Source organism: Nothobranchius furzeri, chromosome 10, assembly GCF_043380555.1.
Source record: "Nothobranchius furzeri strain GRZ-AD chromosome 10, NfurGRZ-RIMD1, whole genome shotgun sequence".
NCBI classification, from domain to species: domain Eukaryota; kingdom Metazoa; phylum Chordata; class Actinopteri; order Cyprinodontiformes; family Nothobranchiidae; genus Nothobranchius; species Nothobranchius furzeri.
Window position 1 is genome coordinate 50,792,851 of NC_091750.1, and position 18,437 is coordinate 50,811,287.

Consider the following 18,437-nt stretch of genomic DNA (forward strand, 5'->3'; position numbering starts at 1 on the left):
AGATATCACAACGACATTAGGATAAATAACAGTAACAATGTTTGCTGAAAAGCACACAGTATTAAGTAAGTCATGGTGCATTTATTGCCAACCACAGCCCAAGGTGATGTGTCAGAAACTTCAGAGTCCATACATGTGAGAGGACCATATGATCACATGTGTATGTAAAGTTTCTCTACAGGAGTGTCCAATAGTGAATATGAGAGGCCACATACCTGCCCCCCAAGACATGTGGTATAATGGAGGATATCCAAGCCCCAGAGATCCAGAGGTCCCAGCAGACCAGCACAGAAGTCCAGTAACAACACACTGCTCAAATTCAGATCAGGGCGGCTGTTCCTCCCCACCACACCTCTCCAAGTCTCACGGTCATTGCCCCTGTGAGTGTTAAAGTCTTCTAGCAGAACGAGGGAGTCACTGGAGCGCTCTCCAGCACCCCCTCCAAGGTCCCAAAAAAGTGTTGGTAGTCTGAACTGTAGTTTGGTGCAAAAGCGTTGCTCCATCGACACCTTGCAAAATGTGCCATTATCCTATACCTGTGATCACTGCCTTCAGAGGAAGGTCACACACAGCAAACAGCTTTTGCAACCTTCAAAACCTCCGCTCGCTAAAACCATCTCCCCCCGAAGATACCCACCTGTCTATTGGACTTTGGAACTGCCAATGTGCTGTAAACAAAGCAAACTTCATTGCCGCATATGCAAACCACCTGTCACTCGATGCACTGGCGCTCACTGAGACCTGCATCAAACCATGTGATAATGCTAACCCCATCTGCTCTCTCAATTAACCACACTTTCTCCCACAATTCTCGTGCATCTGGTCGAGGGGGTGGAACGGGCATGTTAATTTCCAACACATGGAAATACAGTCAGTTGCTACCCATCACTAAATACAACTCCTTTGAATACCATGTCATCCAGGTAACTGTACCGAAATAATTCTTTTTGGTTGTCATGTATTGCCAACCAGGTCAACTCGGAGACTTTCTTGATGAAATAGACACCCTGCTCTCCTCCATTGCTGAGCACGACTGTCCCACAATGGTCCTTGGAGACATGAATATTCACCTGGACAATCCCAGCTCATCAGGCTTCCTGTCACCAATGTCATCATTTGATCTAAAACTAGTACAAAGTCCTCCAACTCACAAAGCTGGAAAAGCTCTTGACCTCATTTTCACCAGGAACTGTGCCATAGACACAATCTCTGTCACACCGCTGCATCTTTCCGATCATTACTTCATCCATTTCAGCACGACTCTACAAGGGAGGTCCACTGCTTCCTCCCCAATGGTCTCATTCCGCCGAAACCTCAGCAATCTGGCACCCAACCACGTCTCCTCTCTTGTTGCCTCCACTCTTCCATCTCTGCTAATGAAGTGAATGATGCCACCGAGTCACTCTGCTCCACACAACTTATGCCCTTTAGCCACCAGAGCTGCTAGATCCTCTCAGTCGCACCCTAGGCTAAATGATACCCTCCGGTCTGTGCACACCAATCTTAGAGCTGCAGAATGGAAATGGCGCAAAACAAAAGATCCTGGTGATCAATTGAAAATTCATGAATCACTGTCCTCATTCTCTGCCAGCATCACTGATGCAAAGAAAGCTTTCTACACTGACAAAATTCTCAGCTCTACTGGCTCTCAAACTATTTTCGACATTCAAAACTCCACTCAACCCTCCTTCTCCACCACCTACCAACAATCCATCAGCTGACACCTTTGCCTCATTCTTCACTGACAAAGTGGCAGCTATAAGCAAACAGTTTACTCAACTGGCAACTCCTGAACATTCGCTACCACAAACTCCTTCTAGCCCAACCATCTCAAGCCCTGCGGCTTCATTTTCCTCTTTTCCCCTCTCCTACCTCTCTCAAGCATGCTCAGGTTAAACAGCTGCTAAAAAAATAAAAATAAAATAAACATCTCTTCCTCCAAATCATGTTTATGTTTATTTATTTGGCAGATGCTTTTATCCAAAGCGAAGTACAACTTTTAACCTGTAGGGCATGTTGTGATATGTAGGGGAAACCGGAGTACCCGGAGGAAACGCACGCATGCATGGGGAGAACATGCAACTCCACGCAGAAAGGCTGCAGCCGAGTTTTGATCCTGCAACCTTCTTGCTGTGAGGCAACAGTGCTAACAACTGTGCCACCATGCAGCCCATGTGGAGAACTACCAACCTATCTCTGTCCTCCCTTGTCTTTCCAACATCATTGAAAGGGTGGCTTTCAAGCAGATCACAGAATACCTCTCACAAAACTGTCTGCTTGACCCTTACCAATCTGGGTTCAAAAAGGACCACTCGACTGAAACTGCTCTGTTGGCAGTGACGGAATCCTTAAAAGAAGCTAGAGCAACTGCCAAATCCTCAGTGCTTATCCTGCTTGACTTATCAGCTGCATTTGACACTTTCAACCATGGCTTCCTTTTGTCCACATTCTCTAGCTTGGGCATCACAGAGAAAGTGCATGCCTGGTTTGAGTCGTACTTCACAGGACGATCATTCAGTAAATCTTGGCTTGGACAATCCTCTACCGTGCACCATCTTGCCACCGGAGTCCCCCAGGGCTCTTTACTAGGACCTCTTCTCTTTGCCATATACACCAACTCACTGGGTGAGATCATTCAATCACATGGCTTCTCCTACCACTGCTATGCAGACGACACCCAGCTCTATCTGTCATTTCCACTGGACAACCACATTGTCTCTGCACGAATATCAAACTGTCTCTCTGACATATCAAAATGGATGAAATCCCACCATCTCCAACTCAACCTCTCTAAAACTGAACTACTTATCATCCCAGCAAAGCCATCCATACAGCACAATATCTCAATCCAAAATGACTTCCTATCTCTAGCTCCTTCAAAGGCAGTTCGGAATCTGGGTGTTGTGATTGATGAACACCTGACCTTTAAAGATCATGTTGCCTCTGTTGCTCGTTCATGCCGCTTTGCGGTGTATAACATACAAAAGATCAGACCATACCAAACACAACATACCACCCAGCTCCTGGTGTAATCTACTGTCATCCCCTGCCTCAATTACTGCAATGTCCTTGTAACTGGTCTTCTAGCCTGTACTGTGAGACCTCTTCAAATGGTACAGAATGCAGCGGTGATCTGGTCTTCAATCAGCCAAAAAGAGCACACGTCACCCCCCGTTCATTGAGCTCCACTGGCTACCGCTAGCTGCACGTATCAAATTCAAATTGCTAACACTAGCATACAAAGTCCGAGATGGTACGGCTCCCATCTACTTGAGTCCTCTTGCAAAGGCTTACGAGTTGGCCCGGCCACTCCAGTCATCACAGGATCGTCGGCTAGCAGTGCCTACACCATGCTCAGGACAATCCAGACTCTTCTCACGCATCGTTCCACACGTGTGGAATGATCTACCAAGCACTACAAGAACAGGGGCTTCCTTTTCGACTTTCAAGAAACTCCTGAAGACCCTGCTCTTCAGAGAGCATCTTCTAAAATAGCACCCTCCCTGCACCTGTCCCCCTCTCTACTGTACACTCCTTGTTCCCTCCTCCATGATTCATCATGCTCCCTCACTGCCACCTACGACTGACTGGAAATTGGTTGTTGTTGTTGTTGTTATTGTTGTTGTTAGCCTCAAGGGCAACATGCCGATTATCACTTGTAAGTCGCTTTGGACAAAAGCATCTGCTAAATACATAAACATAAACATAAGCACAAACAACAGTCAGGATCCATGCCTCCACACGTAGGCGGAGGGAGGCTACACTCTCACTCACTGGGGTAAACCCCAACGTACAGGCACTAAGATGGGGGGCAACTAGTATGCCTACCCTTGCTTGGCGCCTCTCAGTCGGGACAACTCCAGAGTGGTAGAGTGTCCAACCCCTCTCAAGGAAACTGGTTCTGGAGCCAGAGCCATGCATGGAGGTGAGTCCGACTATAACTAGTCACACATTCTCAAACTCGCGCACCAATTCAGGCTCCTTACCTACCAGAGAGGTGACATTCCACGTACCAAGAGCCAGCTTCTGTAGCCAAGGATCAGACCGCCAAGGTCCTCACCTTCGCCCACCAATCATAACACATTGCACCCGACCCCTTTAGCCACAAGTGGCGAGCCCATGGGATACCATTTGAAATTAATAATGATAAATAACCTATAATTATCTGAAAAGATTTATTCAAAAAATAACTCAGCCTGTCTTCAAAGTTCACTCTCAGCCAATTCAGTCTCACGTTTGAGTTTCATGCCAGTTGCCAGTTAAGGATCAGAGTCAGAAGAAGAATTACGAGCAAAGACGAGTCATACATAGTAAGTTGATAAGTAGATAGTGATGCACCGATATGAAGTTTTTGGGCCGATACCGATATCTAATATTAAGATCGCTGTTATGGCTGATAACCAATCCACAGATTTTGTATAGAATGAAAGTTATTAAATCTTAAATTACGTTATTATGGACACACAACACACACATTTACGGTTCAGAGATGATTACATTCACTGTTTGCATGACTAAACAATTACACATCACCCCCTCACCCTCTGAAACAGGCAAACAAATGGGAGACAAGATGGAAAAAAAATATGGGTTGTTAATATGGGCCCAGTTTTATTTATCGAACCAATACCGATATGTTAAAAAATGACTAACATCGTCCGATACTGATAGTGATGCCGATATACTGTCCATACTTAAGATAAATACATTTTACTGTATTATCAAGGTGTTATTTTGTTATATGTAACGGATAAAAGTAGTGTGAAATATTTTTAGAGCTGACTTTTGAAATTCACTATTAGCATTGTTTGCTCAAAATTAGCCTCTAGCCATCTTTACCCAAAATCCTTTTACTGGCAGCCATCATTTCCACAAGACTGCTGCTTTTTGCTGGCTGGTGTCAAATTACACATGCTGTTGCAGGGATTGTTTTGAAGAATTTGCAACTTTGTGGGCTCACATGTGATTGGCTCTGGAACCAGGAGGCAGGGACAGATTGTGAACCATGACTGTGTCTCTTTGCGGAATATTTAAAAGGAGAACACCTGGCAACCACCCAGCTGACCGAGAAGGAAATCTGTTAATGTAACCTTCCTTCCAACATGATTGAGGATGGAGGCATTAGACTGTTAGTGACGATTTCACTTTAAATTCTTAATTATTATTACACCTTGAAGTGAGTCAAGCACATTTGTTTTGCTCTTCCATGAAATTCCTTTTTTTTTTTTTTTTTGAAAAGCCGCAACATTTGTGCACCTGCATGAGACAATGCAGAGCATATCTGATTTTGATGTGGAATTTAGATCAAACATGTCAGATGAAGGTTTAATTCTCTTCACACTATGAAAAGAAACTGAAAAAATTTCACGGTTGAAAACTCCCTTATTCTGATGAGCTGCACTGAAGCATTACCAGTGTTTCAACCAAAGGGTTTCACAACTGAATGAATAATTGTATCAAATAATTGTGCTTGTGATTTTTTGCCGTAACCAAGATGCACTCAAAAAAGCAATATTTATTGTTCCATCCTTTTTCTATTAGAAGGAACTTCATTTAACAAGCATCTGCTGCAAATGTGATACCTGCATCATTACTAGTCCAGCAGTATGTACTGTGCTCCTGACAGAATTCCTCCTCAAAGGGCCCAGAGATATTGCTCACATAGATCTCCAGATCAACACAATTTTCAGTCAATATGTAAGCCGCTACTTATTTTTCTCTCTGTGTGTACCGAGTTGACTCATCCAGCCATGATCCTACTGTGCTCTAAGGGCTCCATTCAATATTCTGAAGAAGGAAGCTGCACTCAAGCTACAATCAAATCATGCCAAGTGCAAAAATACAATTAATAAATAAAGAAGAAATTGGATAAATGGAGAAAAAATATATTTAAAAAATGCTTACACTTCACTGTCTTAAGTGGTGCCTCGCTGGAAGCAGCTAACACTGCCGAGGGAGGACACAGACATACTTGTTTACTGACATGAAAGCAGAATGATCCACACAAATGTGGTTTTACACACACAAATGCATCACCCCAGCAAGCATTTCTCGCTTCCCTTTCACTGTCCGGCTATCATTTATTACGAAAACACAACTTTTCCACTGCATTAAGTAAGTCTACAGCCTATTAATAAAGACCAGCAGCAAACAGCAGAGCTCATCCACAGCAAAAATCCCTGAAACCAGTCATAAACCACTGACTGCAGCACCAGAAATAAATTTCCGATCAGAGAACCAGAAGTAAATAGCTGACTGCGCAACTGGAAACAAACAAGCAGCAATGAGGCCAGAAATAAATGACCAAACCACGGAGCTGGAACTAAACTGGTGATCGCAGGAGGGTAGATAGATGACCAATTATCCAGCAGTGAACAGGCAAGGCTCCAAGGGTTTGACATTCGTGAGCTACACATGCACTAACCTCCCCCATCTGAGTCCCCATCCCCCTCTCTTCAACAAGCCAGTGCCCTTTCTGCCGCCTCTTAAAAGACTTGTTCTCTGTAAATTTCCTGTCCACACTTTTTGTTCCTGAGGAGATGGGTCAGTTCCTCCACCGTTCTGCCACTTCAAGGGAGAAGGTCAGCTGTTCCTTAAGATTAGTCAGTCAGGGAGGTTGTGAAGATGGGCCAATTAAAGATTTGCGACACACTAAAATGTTCCTGTTTTAATTCAACACCAAAAACATACATATTTTTTTCTTATGTGAGATGCTCTGAGAAATAATGGCTTCTTTAGTATCTAGCATTGATCCATACAGAAAGAGCATCTCAGCGCAGACAATACCATCAATAAATGTATGAATGTTGGTAAAAATGTCCAGGCATACCCTCAGGATATTTTGCTCAGCCTAAAATACCTACAGTTTATTTCATATAGTATCTCAAGCAGTGGTTTAACTGCCACTCACGAAGCTGTCGGTGAATTAAGAACAAAATCAGCAGAGCAGTTTGTTAGTTATGAAATTGGTATGCACTAACAAATTAATTCTGCAATGCACCCCCCGGTGAAATAATACGTTACTGCAACCAGATAACATTAATTCTCAAACTGAGAAAATGTGCCGTTAGGATAATGAGCCGATCAATTATTTGGATCTGCTCGAGGTGACAGTTGGCTCTCACTTGCGCAGAGAAGTCAACACACAAGCTTGGGAATGTCACTGGGTGTTTCTGTGTTTTTTTGCACAAGATTCAGTTATCACCCAGAGATAGAAGAAGACACAGTGAACAAAGAGGAACTAACATCTCCCTCCCAGAAGAAAGTGAACCACAGCCAATTACTCCATCACCTAAAGGCCTCTGGAAAAGGTTGATGGATTGTATGAGGCAGCTGATTAGTTTTAAGTGTCAGATGATTGGGCTGCAAACTCTGCACTTAAAGAACCATTACAAGGACTAATGGAAGTAAAGCTAATATTCTACGGGAAAACTCCCTAACAAGCGTCCTCTCACTTTTTTCTCTCTTTTTTAAGTTAAACATAATGAAACACTTCAAATGTTGAAACAGCTTTCTTTGTCAAATACCTGGAAAGTCCTTTTTTTTCTTGCATTTGGTGCACCAGGCATGACGACAAACTGAATCAGAAGCTAGAAAATCCACAGTAGTTTCACTGCTACAAAAATAGGAGAATGACACCTTTTGTTAAAGAAAAAAAAAGAAAAAAAAAAGAAACAGGATCGGTTCCTTAGGCGTATGAAAATGAACCACTTTATTGCAAATGATGGATGTGATGTGTGTGATACATACATCCTGTTTCAATGCAGTTTCAAGCTGAAATCTAGAAGCACTGGTTTATTAAATCAAATTTAAGGAGACAATAAGTTGTTTGTTTTATTTGTTTAGCAATTCTTTGACCTCTCTCACCCATTTCCTTTGGCTTTCCTTTATGTACCGTTTGTTCATCTTTATATTTTTACTTTGATGGAACAAAAACAGATTTCTTAAAAATTTCAATTTGTTGAAAGTTACAATAGTGCTATGGTCGATATAAAATGTGTTCATGCAGTTTTTTTGCACTAAATCCCTCCCATATGAAGGGATTTCAGCAGTTTTGTTCTTGACCTTTTCAGTACCTTCCAGAATGAGCTGTTTAAGGGCTGTCACTGTAGGGCCTGGAATGTACTTACTGTTTATTGATGCATACTTGTGTTGAAAATGGCTGCCACGCGTAACTTGTGTTGATTTGAAATTTAGTTTGTGTGCTTTCCCCAAATTAATGTGACGTGTCCGAACACTTAAACATAGAAGTAATAAGTAGGTGAAGTTTCCAAAACGAGTGAGGCACACTCACCATGGTCAGTCTGCCTCTGGTTTAAAGGTCTTTCGTACTATCTATGAAAACGCTGCAGTTTTGTTGTTCTGCCATTATCTCAAAATGAACCAGTTACTGAACTCTTCTATTGACACCACGTTTGTTTTCGTTGTAACCTATAAACCCGACTCTCTATCCAGCCTGCGTACTCTACTATGCCCCCTAGCAGAATCCTCCAGTACTACATGCAGTGCAGAACTGTGCCACAGGAAGGATGTGAACAAAGACACAACTTGTTGCTTGCACCAACGCAAGGTTAAAAACAAGTTTACTCCTCTCCTAAGACAACAATCTGGAGCCGACCATGCCCACCCCTCTCCCACTCAGGCTGCAATAAGATGAGAAGCTCCAATATCTGGGAGGGGCTTAGAGTAGAGTAGAGTAGAGTAGAGTAGAGTAGAGTAAAGTAGAGTAGAGTAGCTTGTCTAGCAGGAGCTCTCTCTTGCACATGAGTGGTACTTCTATTCTACTTTCCCCATTTGTGACATCACAAATAAGGAGTTTTTGAAATGATTTGTTTTATGCACATAATCCCTAAAACCAAACACTGACATAACATGAATCAACAGTTTTTTTTCCACATTTGAAGTGTTAATAGAGGCAGTAGAAACCCACATGGCAGCCCAAAGTTCAAAAAGTGAGCTTTGCATGAAATGTTTCAACCTCAGGATTTTCACATATGCAATTATGCTTTAAAATGTAAGACAGAAAATAAATAAAAGTAACATATATGCTTTATAAGAGACTCATTAAGACAATGTACACTCTAATACAAAGAAATGAAGAAATCCCTACAATATGCATTATAGCAGACAGAAATGTCTTGGCCTCTTGACTTTTCTGGGTTTAAATAGGTAGAAAGAAATCAATTTGAGCCCGAATCCGAACTCTTTATATCAAGCCTGAAATCTTTGATTACCACTATTAACCTTTGGTCTAAAACAGCCTTATTCCTTAAACAAAGAAAAATCCTTCTAATAAGACTGAATATCATTTGAAAACTGCAGCCTGCAAAGATATAATAGGCCAATTCATCCAGAAGCAGACTGTGATGCCTTTAGGCTTTTTTGTGTTCTACTGATGGCTTCTGGGTAACATTTTATAGGTTATGAGATGTCTGCTTTTCTTTCAAGGATGCATTTGCACACAGACGCACCACACTCTATAAGCACATTTTATTCTTGCCATACTTTTTGCTCATCTTTATGTAAGTCTATGTATTTTTTTTCAATGCCTACCTGGTTTGAACTAGATGACATCTGTCTCAGATGTGTCTTTTCTGTAATTGCACTTGACAAACATCCGACTGACCCAAGAAGCTGTTTATTGACTTGTATTTCTACAGAGTAGCAAGAGAAGGTCCCGGCCTTCGCCTGTTTGCACCAAGGTGTTACTGTGTGTACATGCAATGATCGATTTTATTTCATTCTTTTTTATTTTTATGTTTTTAGAGAAAGAAAGAAATTCCAAATAGCTGCACATACTCTTATGTACAAATCCTAGCTTATTTTTCTGCAGCATTACTGGACTATGCTTGTTTTTCTCTTTGCTTCCATATACTGTATCCTTCTGGAAGCTACTAAAAATAGGGTAATAAAAATATAATAATAAAAAATAAATGTTTGCAAGAATACATAATATGTGCTGTGACATGCCTGCCCACTCCACATCAGTCCAGTTGCATAAGGCGTGTTACTGATATGCTCAACATTGGTTTTGGAAAAATGTTTACATTAAAGAAAATAAATACATTATTTATATGAAACTCCAAGAAGACCAGAAGCATGTCTTTCTGACATTTTAACTGTTGTTTTAGAGATAACTTTTACAGAAATCGACTTAGAAGTTCAGAAGAAAAATCAATAATTAAGTGTATGCTGTATATATTATATCCAATTGCAAATTATGCAGATGTTACTAAGAACTGTGCTTTTGAGTTGGGAATTTGCTCCATACACATCATGTTTTTCAGTTTTACAGATGTGAAAGTCAGATTTAAATTGATTCTTTTAAGAAGAACAAAGAGTTAGTGAGGAATACATGGCTGTAAGGCAGAGAGTGGAGTTTAGAACCATATTTGTGGCTGATTGAAATCCAGTACTGATTGCTACATGCCCACGTGCCTTTGAGCATGTGGGTGGTTTGCATTAGTGAATATTCGGTACCACCAGTCAGCCTTGACAGCTTCAGCACGATAAAAATCTGTGAGGTTTTGGCTTTGTTCTCTTTCTAATGTAAAGTATTCCAACAGAGGTTAGTTGGTTTTTAGAGTATATTCAGATTCAAATTAATATTCAATGAAGTGCTAGTTCATTTCCCTTTATTTTAATGTTAGAGCCATTTTGCACCTGTGAAGCCTGTAGGGCACAAGTGCCTCTCCATAAACAAGGGCCTTGTTGTGAGTTGAGGCCAGCAGCACTGAAGCACCATCACCTATTCGGCCCAATTGCCAGCTCCTATCCTCTCCACCCTGCCAGCCCTGCGCCGCAACCAGCTGGTGGCAAACTTCAATTACAACACCTGAACTGCATTAACTTGTCAGTCCCAACTCTTTGAGCCAGCAGGTGCATGTGAAAGGAGAGGATGGGAGCAGCTTGCTGGGAAAACCAGAAATAAACTCATTAATGTTGGAATTTTCTGCAAATTTGAAACGTGTGAAAGGTACTTCCTTGAAAAGCGTGAGATTAAAAACAGAGGATGGTTCCAACTTGGAGTGATTTATGTGTGAAGTACACTGTTAATACTGATGACATTTTAATGGGGGAAATAGAGCCATAAACCACCAGAATCTGCAGCCTCTGGCACAATAATAATACTAATGTAGATGTAATACAAACAACATTTGTGTAATCTATATTTCCTGCTACTGGTGAGGTGAATTTCATCCCTAGTGAAGCAATATTGGATGATATTTCCTATATATATTTTAGCATTTCTTTGCATGAGTTTAATATCAGTATCATGGGGGTAAGTTGCCTGCTTAATTTGAAGTCATTAGTATTGATGTGAACATTGTGTAAGATGAAAATGAGGCACTTCTACTATGCTGGCTTAAATACCACCTTTAAAGGAGACACGTTATGACATATTTTTCTTGCGTTGTAATCAATATTGTGTTATAGTCAATTTTAAAACATGTTTCTAAAGTCCTTTGCACTAAATCCCTCAAACATAAAGCTATTACATCAGTTTTATTCTTGGCCTTTTCAGTACCTTCCAGAATGAGCTGTTTCAGGACTCTTAAAACAAGATGTAGCTGCCCACACTCATCCCTTCCCCCTGCTCAGGCAACTATAAGCTGAGAAGCTCCAGTATCCAAGAGGGACTCAAAGTAGAGCCTCTGCTCCTCCAGTAGCAGCTCTCTCTTGCATGGGAGGTGGTTCTATTTTACTTTCCCTGTTTGTGATGTCACAAGCAAGGATTTTTTAAAATGGCTTGTAATAGGCATAAAATACATAAAACAAAACTCTGACATGCAAATATACATAATTGGAGCATTTATAGAGGCAGTAGAGACTAGTGATGGGAATTTTGACTCTTTTTAGAGAGCTGGCTCTTTTGGCTCAGCTCACCAAAAAGAGCCAGCGTTCTACATGTGTCTCCTTGTGTTCCCCGGCTCTCTCTAGGCTTCCCTCATGTTTCCTCCTAGTCACTCCCCTGTAGTTCCTATTGGTTTGCATTATACATGTATAATGTACATGTGCATGTACATGTATAACCAAAATAATGCAAAACTATATGTAGAATGATTTCCGAATGTAAAAAATGCAATCTATCAAATATTTATCATTTTTATGGATTTAATAACTGAACACTGAAATCTCCACTTTCCGACTGCCGGCTCTCACGTTGAGAGAGGGAGGAGGTTAGGACCCAAGGTGCAGACACCAGACGACACGAGGCAGGAGCAGATGTAAAAAGTAAAATCTTTTATTTAGGATGATAACCAAAAATCCAAAAGGGGAGGAGACTACACCCTAATAACTAAACTCAGACAAAAAACAAAAAAAAAACAAAAGCCCAAGGCCCTGTCCACACGTAGCCGGGGATCTGCCAAAACGTAGATATTTTTCTACGTTTTGGCCTGTCATCCACACGAAAACAGATTTTTTTTCACACGAAAACGGATCTTTTTAAAAACTCCGGCCAAAGTGAAGATCTGCGTTTTCTCCGTTTTGGGTGTCTGCGTGTGGACAGACAAAACCGGAGTTTTAAGGTCCGCAGCGTCACTTTCCGCGACAAAAAAATGCTGACATCACGTGTGCGACCTGTGTTTACACTAGCCGGCATCATGGAAGCCTTCAGAGCTGCGCTCGCTTTATCAATTGTCCAAGCGCTTTTTGCTTGTTTGTTTTTGCAAGCGGAATTACTGCTCCTTGCGGAAGACCACAGACGAAGGACGAGGTTAAGAACGGGGGAAGTACTGCCGCCTACAGGTCTGGCATGTCCTTAACATTTATCCGGGTACGTGTGGACAGAGTTTCTTTCTTTAAACGAGGTGGTGTGGATGCAAGTTTTTGGAGGGGCGGATATTCGTTTAAAAAAAAACGGCTATGTGTGGACTAGGCCTTAGTAGGGAGGGACAAAACGACGCTGACCTAAGACAATGGACCGACAAATACTGAGGGACAAGACAGGGTTTTTAAACACAGAGGGAAGCAATCAGAGGAACAGGTGACAGGTGTGAGGAGTGAGGTCTTGAGGGGAGACAGGTGCCATTATTAAACTAAATGGGGAAAGAAGTAAGCAGAGGGGGAGATAAACCATAATCTATAAAACACTAAATAACTAAACCTAAAGACTAAGGGCAAAGATAAACAACTAATGACTAGAGGAGTGAGGAAGACTAATAAAGTGTGGAATGAACACAAAAGGAGACTAATACAAACCAATATGAACTACAGGGGAGTGACTAGGAGGAAACATGAGGGAAGCCTAGAGAGAGCCGGGGAACACAAGGGGACGCATGAGGGGAACCTGGAGTGGGCTGGGGAAGCATAAGGACACACAGAGCACAAGGGGACACATGAGGGGAACGCAGAACATTTTCTCACCGTCTTCGTCGCACTCTCCTCCCTCTTGCTCGCCTTTTTCCTCCTCCTCATTCCCTCTCGTCTCCATCCACCCGCATGTGCTCTGCTGTGTCTGAGTCTGATCTTCCTTCTTCCCCGCCCCTACTACTCTGTGTGTGGACAGTCTGGACACGCAGTTGCACATGTTGACCAATCACCTGGAGCTTTCACCAAAGCAAGAGGGGATGGGGGAGGAGAGGGGATGGCTCCCAATGACAAGCCGTCTCCTGTCGTTCACTTCAAAGAGCCAGCTCTTAGAGCTGGTTCGTTCGCGACTGACACATCACTAGTAGAGACAAGGAAGCAAAGAGGAGGACGTTTGCACAATGTCCTTTTAAAATACCAAGTTCAGTGGTTTCTAAATATTTGCAATGGTCTCCAGTATAAATTAACATGGTGTGAGTTGATATATGTGGGAAAAAAGCTTTGGCATTCCTGTTTCAGGAAGTAGAATTTAGCCAGAGCGGAGGTGAGCAGAAGACGGCATGATTCAGGTCCTTTTTCCTGATGTTTGGACATCTCCTCCCTGATTGGTTAACAGCAACATGACTCTACTACTGACTAGGTTTGCTTTGAAATGTTGATTTTATCTCTAAAAATAACACAAGCCTAAAATAGTTCTGCCATGCTGAGGAACTGCTAATGCTAACAGTTAGCTTCTACAAGACAAGACGTGCTCTGCTCTATCCTGCTAAATACTAGATGCTTTTCTCATTCGTGAACCAAGATGGGTGAGTCCACGAATGCTAATTTTCAGTGTGACATAGATCTGAGTGGCTTTTCTAATCCAATCATTTCCCAGTCTATTTTCCATCAGAAGCTAATGCAGGACATAGAGGTAGAAGACAATCAGCCTTCATGTGAAACTCAGAATGTGTAACGCTTTTGGAAATTATGCTAGGAACCAACTGACGGCAATAGATCGATGGAATAATTGGTATCAGAAGGAGGTTCGCCTACTGAGTCAATGAGCAGTGTGAATAAAAAGAGATAGACAACAAAGAATGTGTTCCAAATAAATTGTATTGAGAATCTTAAACAATAAAAATTACCTAATAAAGTAAATTAACAGTGATATATTTACAACAACCACAACAATGCAAATACACGAAACAAACAAACAAAAAAAAAACAAACTAAGGGAAAGTATCTCTGAATAATGGTTTCACAGTTCTCCAACTCCACTCAGTTCTGGTTTCTATTGAGTTTGACTATCACAAGCTTTACAGTCTTGTTGCATCAGCACATCAGAAGGTTAATTTTGGGTAGCTCGCCATCACGTGGTTAACTGAGGGAAATCCCATGAAGGAGAATGTAAATTACAAAATGGAGGAGAGGGAGAAATTGGTCCTGGAACGTAGGAAAAAAAAAGGTGTTGGAGGGTGGAAAAAGAACCTGACCAAGAGGTAGAGGTATTTCAAACACACACCCTGGTAGCAGGGAATTACTGCAAAAGGTTGAATTGGTGTGCCTATCACCAAAACTCACTGCTTCCTGGGAGTGTGGAGCAGCTTCAATCCAGGTTAACATGGGCCAACTCACAGTAACATTGAGCAATGTTCTAGTGGGAAATACACAGCCGCCAAACCTGGAGCAGCCACAGATGCTGGAAGACCCTGACTCAGCACTTGAGGAGCAGCAGCTGTTAATCAGCTGGGGCACACACCTTTTAAGGGGCATGTCCAAGCATGAGGAGCACCACTCATGTTGCTCTAGGTCACCTGGGTCTGGGTTACACTAGTAAAAAACAGTTTAGGAATTACAATGATAAATGACCCACACTTGTAGTCAGGACTCCAAAGCACTTTACACTTCAGTGTATCATTGATCCATTCACACACACATTCACACACTGATGGTGATTAACTACATTGTAGCCACAGCTGCCAGAGGACTAAAAGATTCCTAAAAGACAAATCAGCAATTCACAGGGAACAATTCTCTAAAGTAAAGCTGTATTATGTCAAAAGGAAAACTTGTGCAATTGTTAGTCTTTCAGATGTGTTTGAATTTTTTTCCTCCTTTCGTTTACAGCTCCCTTGGCTTTTCTCTCACTGATCAGACCTGCCCTCACTGTCGGCCTTGCGGTTATGCTGCCAGCGCCCTCATTTGCACTGCCTGACCTCGTTTGCAGTTTCAAGACAAGCTTCTTGAATCCCCAATGGTTTTGTAAGCGTGCATCCTCCATGGTTTAAAAGTTTTCAAATTTTTTGTCTTGAAAAAAAACAAAACAAAAATAACCCTAAGGTCTGTTGAAAGGAGTAAACATTACTACAGCCTCTTGATGTCCTGCTGTCCACCCTACCAGCGCAGCAACGTGCTACTCTGTGGTGTGTTTGGTTCTGTCTGTACCTGAGGAGATAAGAACTCTCAGGTAATTTTATGAGCTCTTGTAGTGAGTCAGCATAAATGGTGTATGCATGACTCACATTGTCACTCCAAACTCAAGCAGAGGGTGAAACTTTCAGTTTTGTTAACTGAAGGAACTGAAAATCCAACAGAGTCACTGTTCTAAGAAAAACAGCTTCAGATATTAAAATGTGAAATAAATAATTTCTTCTTTTTTTACTGCAAAGTTCTTAATGTGTTTTTGATCAGAAGTTCTTCAAATTTTCTGGGGATCTTCCAATGATTACTTTAGACATTCTTTTGATTTTTAATTAATTTTTACTTAAAGATGTAGAACACTGGACCTTTTTTTATTGTGATTATTTCTGATTACAATCAGTCACTCTGAGTTTTTCATGCAGACTGAACATGAAAATAGTCTCCTACACCTCTCCTGCATTTGCTTCGGACAGAAAATAGATGGTGAAACTCTAGGATTAGAAAAACATGACAGATCTACATCACACTGTTCATGGACTCACCCACCTTGACTCGCAATGAGATAGGCTGTTGTTGTTTTAGCGTCCAGGAAACAGCAGCGAGCGTCTCTTCTTGTAAAAGCTAACCATTCGCATTAGCAACTTCACCACACAGCAAAACTCCTTCAGGCTTTTGTTATTTGTGGAGTTAAAATGTTAACGTTGACAAGTCAGTGGTAGTTGCGTTGCTGTTAGCCATTCAGAGGCGAGATGTCCAAAATAACAGGAAATGAGACTCCAAATCCTGCTCTCTGAAGATGCTTTCTCTTCCAGCTGAATTCTCTGTGCTGAAACAGGGGCTTCTAGGCTTTTTCCCCCAAGAGTACAACAAAAAGACATTAATTCCTACTAGAGACCACTTCAAATTGATTAACAAGTGTTCCACACTATTAGGTCTTTTCACACTATGGAACCGCTAAGCGTACAAGAGAGAAGATAAAGCACTACAAATCAGTTCATCATGCACACAACTTACTATATTGAACACTAGTCAGTTTTGGCTTGCTGTTAGATGATAAATGATAGATGACCCGCACTTGTATAGCTCCTTTCAGAGTTAAAGCGCTTGAAACTACAGTGTATCATTCATTAATTTATTCACACACTGATGATGGTGAGTTACAATGTAGTCACAGCTGCCCTGGGGCACACGGAGAGGTGAGGCTAACGAGCACAGACACCACCTGTCCTGCCAACCACCACCTGTGGGTAGGGAGGGTTAAGTGGCTTGCCCAAGGGCACAATAGCTGTATTCTCTGTCCGGAGCTAGGCTCAAGCCTGCAACCTTCCGATTACTGGACAACCCACTCTATCACCTGAGCTACTGCTGCCCTGCTTTTAGCACCTCCTTGTTCCAATCTCCTCACTATGCGTTTGTTATTTTAACACCTTTATGTGACACATCTCAGCCTTCCTCAGTTTCTACAGGAGTGATACACTACCAAGTTAAACAAATCAACTGTGTTAATGATTTAAAACATACAGGGAATATGCTGGAAGCAGACTGCAGCACCAGGTATGTAAGGTCAGTTTTTTTTTTATAGTCCAACAGACTGGACCATCACTCTGAAGCTGAAAATGCAATATTCTGGATATAGAGGGTGGTAGTGTCTGAGTGACATTACATAAACCCTGTGAAGGATAATTTTAGCTCATACTGCCTCAGGAAAAGAATTTAAACGTTTGCAAAAGTTGCAAATTATCCCTTTAAAATGTAGCTTTTTTACACAAAATAATACCTGGACTTGTAGCCCTTTTTTCTTTCTGTTACCTGTGATTTACCTACAAATGAAATTCAGAAGATAAATCAGTGTTATGAATAACAAACAACATAAATACATCAGTGTTATAAATAACAAACAACATAAATTCATATTTTTTCAACTATGAATAAATAAAGGTAAACATGATTTGTAAACAGGTAAAATAAACTAAGAAAAATTTAAAATTCATTATTTGACCCAGTGCAGTGGTAAACGGTGAGCATTTCTATTTATTTTATACATGGGTACAAAACAGCACCAAAGCCATTGTCTGTACCAATGTACAATAAAACTTCTATTTTGAATTGCTAATTGTTTATGTGTATATATATATATATATATATATATATATATATATATATATATACATAAAGTATATATAACTAAAGAGCTTAGATTTTAACATGTACTGTTTAACCATGAAATGTAAATGTAATAGGGTTAAACCCAGTGCATTTAACATAATGCTGCACTTTAGAAAATGGGTTGGAATATAACATGTTGGTGGAGCTGGGTTCCGACCATCGGCTTGTGGAGCTCTCGGGAGACCGATGTTTTCCACCTGGTTCTCCCCTCCCCGCAGCTCGGCACATCTCTGTCTGATTGCGGCTCCTGTCTGCTGTGCGGGCTGCCAGCTTGTGGAGCTCTGGATGGAAACCAATGTTTTCCCCACGGTTCTCCCCTCCCCGCAGCTCGGCGCATCTCTGTCTGATCGCAGCTCCTGACTGCTGTGCGGGCTGCCGGCTTGTGGAGCACTGGGATGGAAACCCTTCCACCTGGTTCTCCCCAGTGGCAACTCTGCGCATCTCAGATCGCAGTGGCGCTTGTCTGCTGTGCGAATTACTACCTTCTAAAGATCCATGTATTTGTTTACAATGACCACATTTAAAGCTAATTTAAAAAAAGAGAAGCTGGGACTCTA